Here is a 19,075-nt window from a genome sequence, read left to right as displayed (position 1 = left end):
TGGGCGTTACCCGCGCTACGCGGATGACGAGCTGGCTTTGTCTTAAACAATCCATTTTTTTAATTCCCGCGCACAGCGGGAAAACACGGTAGCGCGGAAGCGGTTAAACACCTATATAATAACTGTACAAATAATAAAAAATATATCTGTAGTTTGGAAAGCACAAATGAAGCACATTTTTTGTAATTCTGAATTGTAATAGAAACAAAGACTTTATAGGATCAATAATATATCAAGACGCTTTACTTGGAGATGTGCAAATGGTAAACATTTTCTGAAACAAATGTTTACACATTATTGCTTGTGTGTTACATAGTTTTATTGTTAAAACTGCACATAAGTGCCAATTTAGCAGCCATTTCAATGGAAAATGTGCCCTCTGTAAATGACAGAGCACTACCCCACCATACTTTAGTCATTTAAACCCGACAATGTGCTCTAAAATGCACCTCTGGCTACGTACCACACTAGCCACCCTCCTGCTGAATGGACGCGGCTTATTTACTTGTGCGACGCGTTTACTTGTTCTTCGTGTAACGCTTGGATTTTTCACAATCCCTATGACTTCAGTGGTGTAACTTAGATGCCAGCACTTCCGCTCTGAAAATGGTTGCGGCACCTCTGACAGGTGTTCACGCCCCCGCACTAGGCCTTGCGTGTATGGTGTTCCATGATATGGGAGAAGCTCGCATGCCGCCTCCTCCCAGCAACAGTGACGTGTTCCCCACGTCACCGGTCCCGTGCACCACACCTCCTACCTCCTCTTCCCCCGCCGAAAGCACGAGATGGCGCTCATTTTTCACACGTTTTAATTAAAGACAGAGCTGTGGATGGTTGCTATGTTCCCCGCACAGAGGTAGGATTTATCTGGAAGCTTCTCTGAGACTGAGCTGGGCTCACCGAGAGGGGCTGAGGTGGCGGTGGGCCTGTCCTGCCTCACAACCACTGGTGGGTCCTCAATGTGAGGGAGACAGGACCCTCTCGCCATCTTGGGAGATACCAACAAAAGCCTAGAGGGTAACAAATTATGTTTGTGTAGGGCTAGCAGGGCCGGACTGGGAACCAAAACCGGCCCTGGCAAAGTGCTCGGCCGCCCCCCCCCCCCCCCCCCCCGGGGGGGGGGGGAAGGTTGGGGTGCCGCCGAGTTCTTGGCCATGGCCGGTTTTCGGCCGATTTTGTTACAGGGCCGATTTTGCAGCAAACGTCCTGTAACAAAAACGGCCCCCAGGGGCCCCAAACCAGCCCCCACCCGTGCGGCACACCGGGGGATTGCCCGGTGCCCGCTACCGCCAGTCCGGCCCAAAGATGCAAAAGTAGGCGAGCCAGCAAATTAACAGGGAGAGCCGAGCAAGGCTCCGGCTCTTAGAGCCCACGCATGAGCTAAACTTGAAAATATTTGGCATGTAAATCATGCAATAAACATCATGCTAGAATATGCTCGGGTATCTTCAAAAAGGTATAATTATTTAACACCCGGGAAGCATACGTCAGATTACATCAATGTATTAAGAGCATTTATTAAAAGTGTGAGTTTTCAAACATGAACTGAGAAACATTCCTGCCCCGCCCTGATGCCAATGAGATTAGTGAACTGAAGAGTACGTCAGTTGTCATATGTACCCTATATATAGGCTAGATTCCTTTTATAGATGGAGCAACATTATAGGCTATTAAATCAAACACAAGAGAGGCTTTTGCAAAGCGCATATCCTGAACCTACATATTTGAAGGAGCTCTCGTGTTCGATAATGAACAAAAAGGAGGCTCTGTGAAATAAAGTATTTGCCTTGGATCACACAATTTGGTAAAGGAGGAACGCCGGGATTGATATTTTCCAGTTTCACACTGTGCAATTCAGCCACTATATGATCATCTCTTTCTGACATCAATGCTTTGTCCTTAATTCTTGGAGGATGAGATTACAGTGTGAGTCACATACAGAATGCACATACTATTACTGGCAGTCTTTCAGAGCACAATGTTAGCCTAAAGACATCAGAACACATTACAACAGACACAACCTATGTACTCGCTTTCTTTCAGCATGGCAAGAGTAGTTGCTGTGATTCACAGGATGCTGAACAGAGGCCTGGATTCAAAGCTGTGGCCACTACGCCACATAACACCCATGAAAGCTTGTCTCATTTTGGCCTTGAGGGTCCAAGAGCAGGGACATCTTAAGGATTTTGGGGGCCCTAGGCCAAACATATTTTGGGGTCCCTCTTCAGGACAGCTTTCAATTTATGATCCAATTTCAGCTCATTCATGCCCAGTTGGCCAGATCACTAACAGTGCAGAGGCACACTTGTCTAAATTCTAAATGTGTTTGCATCTAATATTCAGGGGTAGTGGTGTGTGTGTTCAATATTGTAACACAACAGCAGCCCACTAATATTAATGCTAATAATATCTATAACCTCCCCTCTCCCATTTCACATTTGTTAGGTCCAGTTTTGATCTAAAGAAAACCTTTTTTAAGGATGTTGCATGAAACAAAAACACAACAGTTCTCTGCAAAAAGTCTGTAATAGACTCCACACCCTCATTAAAAATAAAGGAAAAAGGTATTTAAAACGATCTGTTTAAGACTTATTTACGGTAAGCATGGCTAGACTCTGCAGAATAGAGGTGGCTCGATCAGGGGGCCCCCAGAAAGGTTGAGGACCTCGCGTTGAGCTAGAGCCCGGCACCTGGCTCGAGCCTGGATCAAGCTTTCAGTGGCTTGCCCACCTCTAGAGACAAGACACAGAAAAACAGAATTTCACAGGAGACAGACTGGAAATGCAAAATCCACACATAACTGTGTCACTCTGTGGACCACTTAATCATAGGTGCCAAGTGGCCCTTTGTCAAAGGGTTACCAGATGACTACATGTCATCAGCGACATCACTCTAGACCAAGCATTTAATTCCACAAACCATTGTAATCTGGAAATGTGATCCCATTGGTTTAATTGAGGCTTGCCAGGCCCAGAACTCCCAAAGAGTGTAGCATTGTCAAAAGAAAACCCAGGACTTGAACACAGTGTTCCTGATGACGTGGAGCCATATGGCAACCTTAACGATGCATGAAAATGTCAGCCTGTCGAAGCTTATTATCCAACAGCATTTCAAGGCTTTCTGACCCACTTGAGTTCCCTACCCCATGGCACCCCAAGGTAACCCTCAGCCCAGTGCCCTGTCCTGCTGATGTGACCTCAGACAGCTCAGAGACCTGTGATTAGCAGAGCCCATGGTTGTCTGTGGCCTCATGCTTGTGCTGTGATTGGAGGTGAGCAAGGCTGCTTTGTGCTTACCAGACTACCAAAGGCGAGGCAGAGAAGTGAAGACTTGTAGTTTTTTGTTTGATCAAACCTGGGCTTCGAAGTCACGAGGAAACCAAGCCGTCCCATGGAAGAAGTCCTTCCATTCTCTCCTTGTTACAAATCGGGACAACCCAGAAGCCACTCACCAGAGGTCTTGTTACAACCCAAGAGCCGACCGTCCAAGTCCCAAAGCGGACTAGGGGAGTCGATCACATAACACCTGACCAACCGAGGTGAGCCAGCTCATGAGGGGTGAATTGGAGTAGGAAAGGGCTCACAGACTATGGTCAAAGGAGAAAGCAAACAGAGAGCCAATACAGCTATATGCGAGGATAAGAAGGCCATTTTAAGCCGTTTCCGACTTAAGGCGCAGCGAAGTTAGACCAGACATGATGGTGACCTCCAAAACAAAGTGGTACGATTGCCTGTGCATTGACAAGAGCTTGTACTTTTACATCGCCCGATGATGACTCTTTGGCTACCAGAAGCACTGTGAGCTCTTGCAGAGATCCTATAACCCGCGAGCAGAGTTGGGGGTAAAATTGCTGCTCTTGAGACCCAATGGTCCCCTTGTATTTTTTGTCCTGGCCATTGGGAGTTACGAGTCGACCTGCGAGCACTGCTACTTCAGTCGTCATTTTTCCAAGCTGGACACGCGGTTTGGCTAACATAACCTCTCCCACTTCACCACCTGCTTTTAGGTCAAAATGTAGCCCGTCCTTGGCCAGCTCCATTGAAGTTTTGGGTGCAGCATGGCGTGGGCAGGTTTTTGGTGGTGGCATCAGCAGGTATGATAGTCAATCCTTCATGGGCAACATGTAGGTACTCTACAAGGTCAATCAGGGCCTTTCTACTCAAGGCATACACATGTAAACACACTCTTGCCCCAGCCCAGGTGGACATTGCACTAGCTGAGCTAGTTACATGGATTAGCATGCGGATAACCACAAGGTTCAAAGGGTAGCAATATAGTGTTCGATGGTCTACAAATGTGGAATTATTATCAATGTGTATCTGGGATAACAATCCTGAATGAGCTGATCTTTCTAACTAGCTAATGACTTAGCGAACTGGGAAGTTGAATGATGGGTACGTGTTCCACCCATCTATAGTTTCAATTAATTTTAAGGTTGCATCAGATCCGAAGAACAATTCTTCCCTCTAGTCTTCTTGACGACAGCCAATGAGAATCACCTACATGCTTGTTCCCGGCCAATCCTGTACTAAGAACATCATGTCTGGTTCACATGGTCTATGATTGGTCCAGAGCTATACATTGGTGCTGGAGCTTTTGAAACACTTTTGCCAGGTATCTATTTTATTTATAGCATTTATAGAGCAAATATTGATCCAAGAAGGGATATTCCCGACAACAGTCCTGACCCAAAAACTCTCCATTAAACCATATACAAAGAACTTCAGGGCGGAAACAGAAACGTTTTCAGTAGTTTACGAAACAGAACAAGATATGGGGTAGGGCACAGATTGATGGGAAGGGCAGTCCAATTGGTGGCCGCCAAGTAAGTGAAGCAATGTCCTCACAAACGTGCCCTCCTAATTCACCTGTGTTGAATAGTGGCGCGGCTAGCAGATGTAAGTTCTCTCGTTGGCTTGTAAGAAGAAATTCAACTTCTGAAAGCTGCAGGCCCCATAGAATAGACAACTCAATGCCCATGGTAGAGCAGCTTGAAAGCAGCCAATGGAGAGAATGTCTAAGGCAATAAGCCCTTTATGTCATGTCTGCTGTGATATAAACCAATAGCGGCTAAGCGTACATGCCTGAAGGTGCAGGATGGATCAACTCGCATCCCCAGAGAGGACAGCCGACCTGAGCTACAGCTCATCTTTATCATCTGACTTACCATGCTTCCAATGTGTTGTCAAGAAAGGGGATGTGACCCGTGCATGACTACACAGCCTGGTGCATTGAATAGGGAAAGCGGAACATTGTTGTACAGTGTACCCTGTGTGTTACCAAGTTGGTGAAACAAAGACAGTGATTTAGCATTGGCACTGCGTTTCTTCATGGTCGCGTCATGTAGTAACACAGTTTTTAGTGTCACAAGCTCATGGCTCTTCACGTTGTCAGACTAGAGGAGTGTGTACCGATGGTTGCGGGGTGTGGAAGAGCCGAGTGTGGTTTTTGGTCAGAGATCTGTGTTGGGTGCCATTATTATTCCATGGAGTCATTCCAGATCCGTGACTGGGGGTGAGAGTCTGAAAAGTTTCAGCGCTTCGTCCATCATCTCCTTGCGTTTGCTTTGGATGCCGTCATATACCGGAGTGGGTCATGGGAGATGTGTTTTTCTGGAGGTTGATGGCTCTTGATAGTGACGCTTCAAGAGATATCATATATAGGGCATGTCATGCCCCGCGGCACAATGAATAATGTATCTGATGCCCTGTCACGTTGTACGAAGCGAGCAGGACATCTCAACCAACCAAGCGACGGCATTCGAGACGATGACAGAATTCCCTCTGGAGTTGTGGAACCTGGGTGGTCGCACTTTCCAGACTTCATAACACATTCAATGGCCCAAGCAAGGCTGCCAGTGCTGTCTCCAGCCCTCTGGATGCTCCTCAGGGCTCTCAGCCGTCCCTCTTTCATCAGAGTTGAGTCGCCGTACCCCCAGCAGAGGTCGATGCAATGTGTGAGGCATATAGCACCAAGAAGCAGTCTGACCTCCTGAGATGTCTGCTCTCTGGGAGTCTGACACAAACCATGGGCACAGGATGGGGACGTGGTGCCAGGGAGGGTGCACAATGGACTGGAACTCTAGAAGGGTAGAAGACCTGCTGGTGTTTGCTTCTTGTGAAGGATGCTACTGTTGTATGGCTGCTTGATGGTGGGCAGATGAGTGGTAAGGGGAAAAGTCAAGCAGGAAGCAAGCGCAGAGCAGCTGAGCACCACCAATGTCATGAACTTGAATAGTTGGACAGAATCTCTCCTGAGGGGTGCACAGTGCCAGTCTCTGCCATGTCACACCTACAGCATACCGACTTCCACCTGGCCAGTGATCACCCGCAGCCTACCGACCACATGGCACCCAACACCCAAATGGTGTCACTGATGCTGGGACGTTGTGTGGCTGTAGAAGGCCATGATGCTGAACTGTGCAACGTGCATCTCTTGCTTCTTCCTGGGGCGTCTATCCAGAACCTCAGGAAGCGTGTGTGCCTGGGGTAGTGGGAGCAGCAGTGACGTCATAGGCGTCAAGAGCTCCACTAGAAGCGCATACATTGCAGCAAACCTCTGCACGGCAGCATGAAACGTCTCAGGGAGCAAAATGCAGTATGGGCCTGAGATGAGCTAGGAAGTGTACTACACCACTTCTACGAGAGGTGAGCTTGAACAGCTGCTGCCCATGCATGGTCCTGCCCTGTGAGTAGAAGCCGGCTTACACTGACACCGACGACGCTTCACCTCTTGTGTGTGATGGAAGCTTGCACTGCTGCTGCTCATAATGTACCTGTTCTGTACGTATTGATGAAGCTTTAGGAAATATTCCACAATATCAAAGCCAAAACTATTGCCCTTGTCTACAATGCTCCCCTTGTGGTTGCTCTGGGGGCTGCACACTGTCTTCACCCTTCCTGGCTCTCTAGTAGGCCTGGGTGGTAAATTCCTTTCCACTGCGGAATTTGTGGAATTTATCGTTCCATGGAGAATGCGGAATTACCCAAAATTCCACGATCCGCGGCTTCGCAGATTTTTTGCTTGTTCGCGCTTTTAAAATGCGTGTTCGCAAGATATTTCTCCCCGAGCACGCAAACAGCATTTGTGAACAGGAAAAAAGCATCGCGAATTGGCGGAACAAACAATTCCGCGTTTACGTGGAACTTTTGCGTGCTTGCAGAGAATTGTTACTTTTTTGCAGAGCTTTGCGTAGCGCGACTACGCAAATTCCGCCCACCCGAGTCTTTAGTAAAGCGACATGGAACAGGTCTTTGGGATCATGAAGGGGCAGCAGGTCATCGAACCCATTCTATTGAATCATGACGGGGCAGCGGCAGCAGATGGATCATGTATAAGTGGCCTGGGCAGACGCTCCATGAATGGCCGGAGTCAAGCGTATAGAACCTCAGGCAAAGGACATCCGTGGAGCCTTGCGGTACACGATCTCCTCCAAGGCATCTGATGGTCCAGCTGCTGTCCCTCCTCATGGGATCCTTCTCCTTCCTCGCTGCCAAGACCTGAAACACCCTCCCTACCCACCTGCGACAGACCCAAGACCTGCTCACCTTCAGAAGACTCCTCAAGACCTGGCTCTTCGAGCAGTAGCAGCACCCCACTCCCCTCAACGCCATTGAGACCCTCACGGATAGGTAGTGCGCTTTACAAGTGACTGATTGATTGATTGATTGGAAAAGCTGCTGAAACTCAAGTAACTAATAGAAATGTTCAGAAGAGCATCCCCACAAGACAACATGGGGGAAGATCCTTCATTGACTTGAAGTGGTTGTTATTCTCACAGCCATCTCTTGGTGTTTCCATAATTATTTCACCTTCTCTGACCACTGACGACATCCGTAGCCGTGTTGCTCTTTGTGTTTTAACAAAATATGAGCCCATCCGCACCTTTGTATTGTGGTCCTGCTCATTACTGGGCTTATGATGCTCCCCTATGTCCACCGACTGCCTTTCCCAGTCCCAATTACTCTTTGATTTCTCCTCTTTGGCACTTCGTGCTGCGGCAATCGCTATTCGATGCAATAATTCTTGAATTATCTGTTCTGCGCGGTGTCCTGCCCCCTTAGAGCACATAGTACTTCTAAGAGACATCAAACGTGAGACAGAAAATTTATGGTGGATCCTTATTGCCAGGGAACACTCAAGGAAGTGTTTCTGCTCGCTCGACAGAAGAAACCGCTGCACCTTACACGACACTGCACTGCACCATTCCTATCCATTCCCTGCTCTGCCCTATGACTGAAGCCCCCTCCACTGCCCTAGTTTAGCAGATCCCTGGAGCATTGTGGCATTAGGAACTCCAAGTTTATGGGTATCCCAAAATTGGTTATTTTCATGCACCTGATGTTCCTCAGCATTCATTAGGATGTCACCCTCTTTTACTATTTTGTCATTCTGTCCATTTCTTACAAAATGTGAATATATTTTTAAAAAACAGCTGAAAGCAGCTGCTGACAGCAAGGAATGTTAGGCAGCAATAGCCAAAGTCCTTGGGGAGATACTCAAGACAAGAAGATGAAGTAGATATGCTGCTTCCGGTTTCCAAGATCTGCTTCAAAAACAAAGAAACATCCTTTAGGAACTGTGAGTACTTTATGGGACCTCTGGCGTTAAGCTGGATCTGATTTTACAACATATTTTTAGTATCCTTTGGACACATTTATGACTTATATCCTTCTGACCTTTGAGAAAACATGTATTTAATATGATTGTCCACTGTCTTGGCCTTTAACTTGTTTAGTACATCAGGAAATTGGTCAAATTGGCAGTAATTACCCAGGGACAGGTATGCTAGGGGATGCTCAGGACATAAAGTACTGCTTCAATGTCACAGCAGAGCTTAATTTGAGACAGTGGTTTCCAGTGCTTGGCACTAGCACTTAATTGAAGCAAACACAAAGATATGATATACGGAGTGCTGACACTTTTCAGACACTCACCCCCTGTCACAGATCGGGGTTGAATCCATCATCATTCTTTTGCTCACTTCGCCACCCCAGTTCAGACATGGCCATATGCAAATCAGTCTTGACCCTGTGCCTCATGGGAACAGTCCAGCCCATACTGGTAAGCCAGGTTCTCCCTGGACCAGAACCAAGCATCCTGGGACCGGTTTTGGGGTAACATCCCTCATCAGCCAGGCTAGCATGAATCTAGTGGCAAAGTGAACGTCTGGGCATGCCCGGCACACTTAGGGTAAACAAAGCAAACACAAGGAGATGATGGACGGAGCGCTGTAACTTTTCAGACACTCACCCACAGCACTTAATTATCAACACCAGATCATATGACAGTCTGCCACAAGGAGGTGCTGATTGTCTAATTAAGATATGAGCACAACAACATTAGTTTATTAATCCAGTATACATTAAAAATGACTGGAATGGTCTGTATTGTCACACTTGTAGGAGTGTGAGGGTTGGTAGTTATGTTAATACTTGTAGTAGTAGCAGCCCTTGTACGCATACCGCTGTGGAACCCCTCCTGGCTTTTCCCTGTGAAGCCAGGCATCCCAGTGTTGTGGGGGCCGTTGTGGAGGTGAAGCAAGCTATTGCCCAGAGTCGCAGCGTGGGACCCATTGTTAGAATAGGCACCGAGGCGGGAATTAACAGGTCCGAGGAAAATTGAGCCCAAGACCCGCCGAGGCGGGAATTGAGCCCTGGTCCCGGGCCAGACCTCTGCATCAGGGTCTGCCGCTCTAACCATTGAGCCACGATTCTCCAGTGGAAGTGCTGGCAGGGACAATGGGTGGGGCAAGCTGCAGTAGCCTCCTGATGAGGGCCCTGTCACTTATTTCCTTTACAAATTAAGCACTGGGGCACGGGAGCCAAAGGCGATGGACAGGCCTCCGGCTACAGCTCACATGGGCACAAGCTCCTCCATCTCTCTCGTCTTGGAACACAAGAGTCCTCCGACCAGATTAGGATGGCTGAATGGCGGCCCAGCGAACGATTCCTCAGCCTCCCCCATTCAGGTAACTTTATGTGAAGACTGATGAAAATTTCAAAAAGAAGAGGCTGTGATGTAATGACTTGAAGATTCCTTCACAGGTAATATTTCTCTTGCTGGGTGAGAATAAACATTGATTTAAAGTGAGGTACAAGCAGAAAGAGCCTGGCTTTGGAAAGAGAAATAGGCCACCAGATCTTGCACTTCAAATTACTATGAAATCCAGAAAAGAAAAACCCTCTGCAACAGGTAGATCATGAAATATTGTCCTTTGAATTTTCCAGGTACCTTTAGGGGTGTGCACAATTCACATAATTTCCTGTTGCAAAATGTCTGGAAAATGGTGTGAAATTATGTGAAATGCATGTTTGTCATTTAACACTATGGGGCTCATTACGATGTTGGATGGACGAACCGTAGCAGTCTGGCACTGCCTGACCTTAGGTCGGCGGTTCCGACCTCAGTATTCGAATGCAACCGCCCACAGGGCAGTCGGAAACATCTATTTTACTATGGCAGCTTGTATTTGCTTGAATGTGCTGTCCCAAGGGCAGTGCAAGTTTGCGACTGCTCTGGGGGAAGTGTATTGTTCGTAATATGGCGAACTGCCCCAGCTAGTGCCCAGCGCACCTTTTGAAACGTCCACCATTGCGCAAAAGCTGGTAAGGTGCGCTGTATACCTAATACGACCCCAGGAAAGAGCTGGCAGTGCAAAGTGTGAGAGGAAATTTATTCCAGTGTTTGATCTGATTGAAATCAATAAAAGTTGTCTAACACAAGAATTTCATAAGTCTGCAAAATTTTTAAAAAAAAGGAGATTACAATGTAAAACAGCACCTGGTTGCCTCCTTACTTGTTCTTATACTTGCTTCTAAAAATGGGGTTCACAGATATTGTTTTCTTTGGTCAAACAGTTTGGGGCAGAGACAGATAATATGTTCCAAAAGATCATCCTTATATCCTCATAGACTGCATCCTCTTGAAAGAGTACGTCAAGGTTTCCAAGGTCCCTGGTAGTGTCACAGCATAAAAGAGCGTGATCTGAATATTAGCTATTTCATCTTTTTTGCTGCCTCCAGGTCTGAATCTTCATATTCTTTGTCTTGCCACTAAACAGGAATCTTTTGCCATTTTCGAGTGTTTGTATGTCAACAATATCAATAGGTCTTTCTCAGTTATTGTTCCTCAAAATATTTCTTATAATTTGTTTATGCTTCATTCGATTCATTTCGATAAACAAGTCCAGTTGCGGAAGATTGTATTCTTAAATTGTCTTTTTGATGCAAACTGCCTTTAATTAAAAAAAAAATTAATAAATTGAAATTCCTCAAGACTAACAATTTAAAAGTGTCCACATTGGCTCTATGACTACCACAGATACAGCTGTTCGCTGCAGCAATATGTTGGTTTTAAGTTCAAGTCTGAGATCGCAGTGTGGCGTTGAGGTACGTATATTTAAAAAAGATCATATATTTTGTATATACATTTTATTCGGCTCTTCGGCTCTTTTACGGTTTAGCATCAGTGATACGTATAGGAGCAATGGAAGGAACTTGGAATTCAAGGCAGTAATGGAGGGACTGATAGCTCTTTCACCATCGATTTTTGCTAAATATTTCACTGATTTGATCTGGGGTTTAATTTTTGCTTTCTTAGGAAGATGAGATAAACCCAACAAAGATTATTGTCAATTGTTGTTCCCAGATAGTCATATTTTCTTAACTTTAACTGTGGTTGAGTTTCCTCATTTCCAGCCTAACTGTTTACTGGTTTGGCTAAAGGACATAAGTTTGGTTTTCGTTAAATTTACAGTTAATCAATTATTAGAATTAAAATTGTTTAGCCGGGACAGTTCTCATTGTAGGCCATTTGGAGTTACAGAAAAGATGTCCAAATCGGCTACGTAAGGTAAGTGGGTGATTGCTGGGTTTCATATTTTGGTGATAAACCTTCTGGTCTATCTAAAGAGTATGTTCCATCAGAGATATACAGTGAAGACAAGAGTGTTGCTTAAATGCATCAATGCTTTAATCCATTCTGCACATACATCTTGGGCGATATATTGATCTTACATGAAAGTTTAATTTTTAGCTAGGTGTCTTTATGTAAAGCTATTAAAAATGTAAACATGATTGATCTATTCCCCAATTTGATCATTTTTGCCACAGCAGCCTCTGTTTATTTTGTCAAAGGCAGTGCTACATAGTCTATACAGTGCTGATAGTATAAGGGTTATGACATCATCAATGTTAGAGCATCCTTCCCGAAATCGATTTGATTTAACCTCAAAAGACTTCTTTTTTCACCTTAGTGGATCATTTATTCAATTAGAATTTTTCAAATATCTTGCATTCTGCATCAAGGAGTGTTACGAGACGATATTTTTTGGGCTTGCTTTTTAACCCCTTTTTGTAAATGAGTGAACTTTCCAAAATGGTGGCATCTTCCCGCTCGTTATTACGGGGGATATCAACAAGGGCCTTATTTCTCCTTTTTTGGCTTTAAAAGCCAAAAAAGCAGAGATAAAACTATCGCCCTATTTACAAGTGGGTGCTAACATGCATTAGTACATGTTAGCACCCGTTTTCCCGACGCCTCGTTTTGCATCTCTAATGAAATGCAAAGTGGGCGTCACTGGGCAGAATTGCTTGAATATTATCGCTGATGTGCACTTTGCGATATTTACAAGGAGGCCCACGTATTTTAGCAGATGTTAGTTTTTGGCGAAAACCACGGTTTTCAACAAAAACTAACGTCTGCTAAAATGCTGACTTACCTATACTTTACATTGGGGTGGATTACGCTGATACGACCACAGGGTCGTATAAGCTAGGTCATCGCCGTTTTCCATGGAACATCGCTGGAAAACCAGCAATGTTCCAGGGAAAACACTGCTATCGCTGGAATAATTATCGCCATTGCTATATGCGCTAGCACGGCGATAATTTCCAGCAATAGCCGGCGATAAAAAATCTCTCGCTATGTATGTTTTCACTGCTAAAACGAATTTGTCCCTCAGTACCATACATTTTCCATGAGCAGATCAAAAGCTCATTTTGAATGCTTCCTGCCTCTGACAGATGGTAGGGCTTACAAGGGAAATTGAAATTATTTGTACAATATTGTTCAAAGGTGACTGGAGTAAATAAATGTTGTTCAGTAGACAAATCTTTGTTAAGGCTAATTTTCGAATTGTCAAGCTCATTTGCGCTTAAGTGGTCTGGGGCCCGATGTAGGTAGCCCTTTACCGATCGGAATCGGCCGAAAATACCGATTTTCGGCCGTTTCCGATCGGTAAAGGGCTATCGAGATGTAGGGGCACATTTTCGGTAATTTTACCGAATCGTTATCATTTCCGAATCGGTAAAGTTACCCAATCGGTAATATTTACCGATTCGGTAATGATGACGATTCGGTAGAACTACCGAAAATGCAATGTAGGTAGCCAATGTTCCATCAGCACATGGCCTACAGAATCGGTATTTTACCATGGAATACAAATCCATGGTAAAAAACCGATTCCTGTGTACATGCACATCTGTGCATGTACACATGTGCCATGTGACAGACAGACGTGCCCTTAGGGCATGTCTGTGTGCCACATTGCACACATGCCCGTTTTGGGGGTGCTAGAGGGTGTCAAAGTGACACCCCCTGCACCCTTGTGAATTATTTAATTACCGATTCGGTAAATACCGAATCGGTAATGCCTAATCATTCCTATGGGCTTCAAAGCCCATAGGAATGAATGGGCATTACCGATTCGGTATTTACCGAATCGGTAATTAAAGAATTGTTAAGGATTCGGTAACGAATCCAGATGTTGGGACCTACATCCCATTTACCGATTTTTGAATACCGATTCGGTAGGATTTGGTATTTCAAAATCGGTAAATGGGATTTACCTACATCGGGCCCTTAGTTCCTTAAAATAAATTATTTTATTCAATGATTATGTAAAAACGGATTAATAATGACATCAATCTGTTTATGGTAACATATTCAGATAATTTGGTTTTGTGACCAGTTGAGACTGTGATTCCCCATGCAGCCAGATCTTCCTGCCTCACCCAGATTTTTGCTGTAAATAATTCTGTTGCCCAAGCATGTACAAGTAATTAATTTTTTTAGGATTATTGCCTTGCATAAACCTCACACTAACAACTCCACTGGAATTAATATATTTTAATTCAGGAAAAAATCTCCATAATTTTAGAATGTTTTGACAATTTAAAATGTCATGTTTTCCTTCAGATTTGTACAGTCTGCATAAATTCAATTTAATAGCTTTGAGGTTATTAATTATTGATATACTTTTGTGGTTGATTCCATTCTCAGATCATGAGGGAGATAATTTGCTTGTTACACAAAGTTCCTTCTGTGGTCCTAATGCCTATTTGTTGTGAAAGACATTGTATTAGCCTCTCTGGTGTTTTTGTTTGATCCATATCGTCCTCTGCATTTAAAATTGGTTGTGACGTAATCATTTCATTTGTTGGGGGTTGGACAACTTTGTGTCGATGTTGAAAATGCCTTCACAAGGAGTGAGAGGCCGTCAGTTGTATTTCTCACTATGTCGGTTGTGAAGGTTGCTAAATGTTCTGATAACTCATTAATAACTTGCTTCCCGATAACATTTATTGGAACATTGGGTCTTTGGCGAACACTTGACTACAAGTTGGTATCGGCTTACTTTTCTTATGTGATGATGCTGAGTTTCTTTCTTGCATCCAATCATGGGAGAGCTCTTTGTTGCCTGTGCAGGTTAAATTAATATGGTCTGATATAATCATTAATTTTACTCAGTTCTGTCTGGTCAAATGTTGAGAACATTTTTTGATGGTTTTATTCGTTAACATTTGTTTTAAATTTCACTTAATTTGTGAATAGATTTGCATTTACATTTCTTAATTTCTTTAATCAACATTTGCTTATATAGGGCGGAAACCCCTCATGGGTTTCTCAATATCTATATGGGCGTTTACCAGTTTTTAATTTGACCGATAGATGTCAATGCTTTTTAGGTTAGAATTTCTTTTTTTTTAGTGAATTATGTATTTCAGCTTATAACTCTCTTTTTGCTAGCCACATCTTTTGATGTATTCTTGAGCCCTGTTATGGGTAGATAAATACTGCATGGAAAAATAGTTTTATATCCTTAATAGGTTGATTTTGTATTTTAAAATATTTTTTTTTTTAGTTTTATATAGCGCAAACTTGACCTGAATCGGGTATCAGAGCGCTTTACATAGCACCAGTTATGTTAAATGAGGACACACATTCATTTTTGTTAGGCACGGGGAGATTAAGTGATTTGCCCAGAATCACAGAATGTTTAGCGTCATTACCGAGACTCGAACCCGGTTCCGCCAGGTCCAAGGTCGAGTGCCCTATCCCTTAGGCCAACTCCTCTCCTCAGAGTATTGGGGTCTTGGGCTCGATAAATACTGCCCCAGTTTTGCTTGGGAGTAATTGTAGCAAATTGGTAATATCATCCAACCACAAGGTGTTAATAATGCCTGATTCAAAGGAATTTAACATCTGTTCTATTTTTACTACAGATTTTGAATTTTGCTGTAGAGGTTTTAATTCTGTGTTTAATTTTTTTAATGGAGGTACTTGTTCCTGTAATAGTAATGATTGATTTAAGAGATTATCGGATATTTTAGTTAGCGCTGAGCGCGCGGCTCCCATGGGCATTTAGCACTGAATAAGCTGGCGAGTGCTGTCTTCATCTATTAGTTAGATGGCGTTTTGATCCGCGCGAAGATTAAAAGGCTTTAGTTTCTTTTGAAAGAAGTGAATTTTGTAAAGCTCGTCTTGCTGAAAGCCTATCCAGTTCGATTAATAAGTCTGAATTATCAAAGGAGGTAGCCAGCGAGGTAGTGTTTCCTTGATGTCCATTCCTTATCTCTTCAGATCCTACCTGCTCATAGCCATATATAGAGTCACTGTCACTTAATTTAATATATTTGGAACAGTATTTCTTTTGAGAAAAGTAGTAATAATGGTAATCGGGTTATCATTACAGTTGTTTGAAGCATCAACGACTGAAATACATTTTTGCAAAGATGAGTAATCGCATGCCTTTCTCAGTCGCCCTGCTAACTCAAAGCACTCTAGGGTTGAGTGCTGTTTTGCAAGTCTCAAGCCAAGGTCTTTGTTATTGGTGATCGATTGCTCTTTATTTTCTTCTGTTTCAGCTTTTTAGGTACCCCGCCATTTTGAATTCCAGGCTTGCGTCCTTCGTATCCCGTTCTTTTTAAGTGCATGCCTCGCAGATTTTAATGGTGTCTGAGGCGGTCTTTGCGACCAAGTTTCCATTCTGTGGTTAAAGTGGCTTCTCTTGGGTGACTTTTCCTCTTAGTTGGCCTTGGTCAGTTGGGTTTTCTTCCTCAAGTAGGGTCTTCATTGAGTGCTCTAAATCTCCTGGTTTGAATGTGGTTCAATGTTTGAATCGTTAAGCACTCCACTAGTCCTGCCATCGGCTGCAGGCTGGAACCAAATCAGAACCCAGGCTGCATTTATTCTACGCCAACGTGCAAAAACAGTGGTTTAGCGGCAGGCTGTAGCACATCGCACACCAGGCGAGCTTGAACACAACCTTCACCTCCACACCGCATGCCACTCACCACTGATGCGTAGACCCGCCCCCCACCTCTAGGCTCCACTGAAGTCAGAAGGAAATGGAACCACTGAAGCTGGAAAATCGATCAAGCCAGAGAGGATCGCAGGTTGCCACCAGTCGTAATGGCGATAAAAGCATCGGCCATTAAACAGATATGAGCACTTGCTCATGGCTCATGCATGCTCTGGTATGAGCACGAAGGGAGTGGACCTCAGACGGTGGGCAAGATACACGGACATGTACCAAACAGAGTATCCACTGTAGGGAAGTTGGACCTAACTCTCCAATCATCAGACCGATGCATCGTGTTTCTGCTGAACAGGACCACCTGGGTATTGTGGCAGTTTAGTTTTAGGTAATGGTTTCTCCTTCAGCTGACAACTCCAAGCGTGCACAATAGTTTCAGAGGTGAGGATGTGATCGGATATAATCATAATAATGCCACTTGCAAAGTGCATGGCTACTTCTATCGCTGTGCCCCAGCGCTAGGAGGCTGGCTATCAATAAAGAAGAATGGCACCTACATAGGGTTTTAACTGGATCCAAACAACCAGAATTTCAATTTTTTACTAAAAATCCCATCAGAGGGGGCAAGTCGGGGTTCCACCGGTAATGGCATGGATATAGAGATGACAAGTTGAGTGTCGTCTCCGTAGATTACAAACTCAAAGTCAAGAGATCTGATGATGTCTTCAAGAGGTAGTAGGTATGTGTTAAAGAGCATAGAGCTTCAACTGGAGCCCTGGGGGGTTCTACAGGAGGTTTGTGAGCTTGTGAAGTGTGTGACTGAGACAGCATAAGACAGACTGAGGGCAACTGGAATTGGAGGACTGAAGCCATGTGAGGGAGTACAAGCATAGGCCAAAATCGCGGAGACTTGTAAGCTCGTGGCATGTGACACTATGTCGAAGGCCGCCGACCGGTTTAACCCCTTCGATGCTCATGACGAGGTCAGCTCGTCATGAGCCACGGTGCTCGTGTGCTCATGACCATTGGAATGCTCGCACGCTGGGCTAATTCCCCTGCTGTACGAGAATTCTACACAAACGGGTGTAGTCATGACGAGCTCAGCTCGTCATGAGCACTGGGGCGCTGGGAATATGCCCCGCAGGGAAGGGGTTAATAGGATCAGGGCAATGAAGGTTCCGTGATTCAGGTTGTGTCGTTTTTCATCAGAAGTTGCAAGAAGAGCCGTGTCCGTGCTCTGAGCAGTCCTGAAACCTGACTGTAAAGGTTCTAGGAAGTGGTCAGCTTTAAGGAAGCTGGACACCTGTTTGTTAATTCACTTTTCCAGAACTTTAGCTGTGTAGGGCACCATGGAGATTGGTCTATAGTAAGACAGAGTGCTAGGGTCTGCTGAAAGTTTTTTCAGGAAGGGTAGAAGGTTTGTGAGTTTCCAGACTGAGGTAAAATTGGTAGATGCCAACAAGAAATCGAAAAAATAAGCAGGCAGGACCTAAAGCAGTGTGGCACAGTCTGAAGACGTGGTAGGGGCAGGGAGTGAAATGCTGCTTGCGTTCAAAAATTACCCGAACGGTATATCTCACATTAAAATGTTTCTCCAAATTTACTGGGTGTGGCATAATGGTGTAATCTCATTAGTTCTGCGTAAATTTTGTTACACAAATTTACCAAAATACAACAATTATGCCTGTGTGTCAGGGGTGCTAGCAAGAAGCTCTCACTTTTGTTACAGGGGCTGATTTGCAGCACTGATGCAAAACTGGCTCCCAGCAACCAAACCGGCCACCATGGGCACAAAACCAGCCCCCACCCCTCCGGCCCACCAGGGAAATGCCCGGTGCTCGCTACGGCCAGTCCGGCCCTGGAAATGTTACATATGGAGTTGTTACTCAGTGATTTAAAAGTTTTTTTCAGTTTTTACTGATATCTACAGATAAATACAGACAGAAAACAAAATGTTTCCTGTCAGTTTTTGTCTTTTTAAATAAAAAAATGCTGCAAATTGTGCTTCTTGTGAGTGACTCTCCATGCTGTCTGTCGTGACTTCGAGGACAACAGCTGAGCAGACGAAAAGTGCTGGGAGTTAAAAAACAGGTTGAGATTTCCCTAAATAAAAGGCACATGTTTACCTATGAGTGTAGTGTTTGACTTTTTTTGGCTGATTTATTTGCACAAAAAAAAATTAACAAGACAGGCATCAAAATATAGGTGCATGTTTATCAGTTAAATGTATGTAGAAATATACAATTTTACGACTTCATTTATTCTCAAACCACAAAATAAATATGGATAAATACCAATAAAATGGCCAAAAAATAAATATGGATAAATACCAATAAAATGGCCAAAAAATAAATATGGATAAATACAGATGGAAGTGTTAAAAAAGAAAATACCATAAAACCAGGAGCCCTACTTATAAATAAACATACAATTCATTTGTAACACTCGTCCATTCCCTATTGACGTTACAGTACCCAGCATTGAATTACCCGAAGACCTGAAACGTGTCTTCTTTACGATTTTGCAGTTTTGTGG

The 19,075-nt window shown here is 44.2% G+C and overlaps 1 protein-coding gene across 1 annotated transcript in view; it reads right to left on the bottom strand.

The window, feature by feature from the left end:
- NLGN2 (neuroligin 2) overlaps nt 1-19,075 on the bottom strand; it is a 498,268-nt gene that overhangs the window by 34,031 nt on the left and 445,162 nt on the right. The window lies entirely within an intron of this gene.

The sequence above is a fragment of the Lissotriton helveticus genome, chromosome 12, assembly GCF_964261635.1.
Source record: "Lissotriton helveticus chromosome 12, aLisHel1.1, whole genome shotgun sequence".
NCBI classification, from domain to species: Eukaryota; Metazoa; Chordata; class Amphibia; order Caudata; family Salamandridae; genus Lissotriton; species Lissotriton helveticus.
Note: the sequence above shows the minus strand (reverse complement) of the source record. Positions and strands in the feature narration are given on the sequence as shown.